We start from the raw sequence: 3,282 nt of genomic DNA on the forward strand, positions 1-3,282 counted from the left end.
CTATTTGACCGGCCCTGAGTTTCAAATTTTAGGTTGTTTTTTTTTTTTTTTTCCTTTGAACCAGGGATTGAACTCAGGCCCTTGTGCTTGCCAGCCAAGCACTTATTCTACTGAGCCAAGCACTTATTCTCCCTTGCCCCTAAGTTTCAACTTTTAAATAAAACAGTCTTGTCCTTTTGCTAAAAAATTTGCCTACGTGATTAGATGGAGAATGCAAGTGTCTGAAGATTGCTTTGCCCTAGTGCATGGGGCAAAATTCCCCCAGTCAAGTGTTCTATGTCTAGAGGTGATCTCCTTTGTAGCCTGAAAAGTGCTCTACTTCAAACTCACCTTTTATATTTACAACAGTTTATTAGAAAGTTATGCTTCCTTCTTTAGATATTTCTGTCACCAGACCGATTGTAACTCATGCTTACAAGTGTCCAATAGGAGTGAGTACACGCTTCCAATTTGATTTGAAACTGTCTCATTGATGTTTATCAATAAAACTTTAAAAAAAAAAAAGAGTGAGTACACAGTTTATGAGCTCCCTGGGAGGATGAAATCAGGTGCCAGTTTGAAGGTGGATAGGCTGGTTGGATTTTGTCTTCGAATCTTTCCAGATGGCATCCACCTGCTCTGGAGTGGAATATGCTTAACAGATACCTCTGAAGGTATAAAAATCAGTTATAAAGATGGGATGCCTAAACAGTTTGTGTATTGATATGGGATGCCCCCTAGTCAAAGTCACTTGAAAATGTTCACTCTTACTCCTTTAGATGCAGAAGAAAGTATTAATTATGACAACAAAAAATATTAAAAAAGAAAAATTTTCAAAAATGCCATACGTTCAGATTTTTTTTGCATTAAGAAATAGTCCTGATTTAGTTTCAAAATGTAGATGTGGGCCAGAAGAACCAGGTACCTCAGGCCCTTAAAGCACTCACTATCCAGGAGCCTCATGTTTTTCTTCCCCAACTTTTGGGGCCTGAGGACAAGACAGCCTTAATCAAAGCCTCACCCGTCATTACTCAATAAAGTTCCCTGGGGCCAGGGAGATGGCTCAGTGGAACAAGTGCTTCCCTGGCAAGTGCAAGGGCCTGAGTTCAATCCCCGGTTCTGCAAAATAAAATAAAATAAAAAATAAATAAAGTTCCCCTACTTGCCCTTTTAGTCTAGAGGATGGGGCTTCTAGACCAGCTGCAGTCCAATCCTCTATAAGGATATACCCATCCTTACTGAGTTTATGTAAACTCCTGAAGGACAGTATTCTTTTAAAAAGAAAATGAACCATTTGGAATTTCCAGAGTTCATGTGCCTTTTTCTCTCAGTGACCTAAAACAGGTAAGGTTAGATCTCGGAAAATTTTCAGATGACCCTGAGAAGCATACCGATGTCTTTAGAAGATTTTCTCAGACCTATAAGCTAGGCTGAAAGGATGTAATGTTAATCCTAAATCAACCATTGACTTATAATGAGAGACAAACAGCATAACAAGCTGCTATTACATTTGGGGATGAATATCTTATTGTTAATTTTAAACAACCAGAAGATTGACAACCAGAGGAACAACCAGTTGCCAGGGGAGTCTAGGTAGTACCTGCCCAAAACCCCTCTGGCCTAAAATCCAGGCAGAAGACATTTTCAAGTGTATATTCTTAAAGGTCAAAAAAAAACCCTAAAACCAACTCTTCTAGTTATTTTAAATTTTCAACTATTTATCAGGAGAATGACAAAAACCCCTCTGCTTTCTTAGAACATATAATAGAGGCACTGGTAAAACATACTTCTCTAGATCCTAATTCAATAGAAGGACAGATTTTTGTCACTGATAAGTTCTTTAGTCCTTCAGCTCCAGATATTAGAAAAGAGCTACAAAAGACGGCTTTTGCTCCAGATAGCTTACTTGATACTTCAGTAAAAACTGCCTTCTGAGTATTCTATAATTGGGACTGGGAGAAAACCGGGAGAGAAAACAAAGAAATTAAAACAAACAAACAAACAAACAAAAAACCCAGATGCTGGGCTGGCCAGATCGCTTAGCAGATTAAAGTGCCTGCTTAAGAAGACTAAGGGACCTTGGTTTGATCCCCGACGTGCCCTGCCAGCTCCGCTCCCAGGGCGCACTGAGAAGCCATTGAGACTGGGCATGGTGGCATGTGCCTGTAGTTCCAGTGCTTGGGAGACTGAAAATAAGAGGATCACTATGAATCTGAGCTGTGTAGTAAGACCTTGTAGACCCTGTACTAAATACATTAAACAAATAAAGAGAAAAAACACAAAAAACCCAGCTGCTTTTCTTGTAGCATCAAAACAGACAGACTGGGTTGGTGAGATTACTCGGCAGCATAAGCACCTACCTGGTACACACAAGGTCCTGAGTTCAATTTCCAGTACTTCTGCAGGCTGTGCTGGCCCTGGAACACGCTGTGCTGGCCACCAAAACTAGGCATGGTGGTGCAGGTCTGTAATCCCAATGCTGGGGTGGCTGAAACAAGAGGATCACCATGAATCCGAACTGTGTAGTGAGTGAGACCCTATGTACATTTTTTTAAAAGTTGAAAAAAAAAAAAGCAAACAGACCTTAAGTCTGATTCTTTGTGCTCCAAGAAGAGCTCAATGACTAGATTCATCTACTACCACTGTCAAAAGCCAGATCGCCTTAAGAGATACTGCCTTGAGTCATTAAGTAAGTGTCTGACTTACTTCCAGGGAGAGGAAATAATAAAGCTATTGAACTTGTATCTGAGACTTCCTTGTAGTCATTTTGGGCTCCAAATCTCTCAGTAAACAGGCTAAAAGGGGATAATTGTGTTGACGGGGGTGATGAATACAGACTATCAGGGGAAAATGGTCTATTACTCCACAACAGAGGAAAGGCAGAATATATTTGGAGTGCAGTGGATCCCTTAAGGGACTTCCAGTATGACCACACCCTATTAGTAAGATCAATAGGTCAATAGGAAGAGGTCAATCCAGACAGGATGAAAGATGGCCCTGAACCTTCACAAAGAAATGCATGGGTCGCCCTACCAGGCAAAGAACCAAGATTTACTTAGAGATTGCTAAAGGCCTAGGGAATATAGAATGGGTAATAGAAGGTAGTTATAAATACCAGTACAACTATTTGACCATTTACAAAAATGAGGATTGTTTGAAATTTTGTTGTTGTTGTTGAGGGGGGAGGGAGTACCAGGAATTGAACTCAGGCCCTCGTATGTACCAGGCAGGTACTTTGCTACTGAGCTACATTCCTGGCTCTAAAAATGAGGTTTATAATTATAATTGTCCTCTCCTATTTTG

Source organism: Octodon degus, unplaced genomic scaffold (genome assembly GCF_000260255.1).
Source record: "Octodon degus isolate 3935 unplaced genomic scaffold, OctDeg1.0 scaffold00016, whole genome shotgun sequence".
In the NCBI taxonomy this organism is placed as follows: domain Eukaryota; kingdom Metazoa; phylum Chordata; class Mammalia; order Rodentia; family Octodontidae; genus Octodon; species Octodon degus.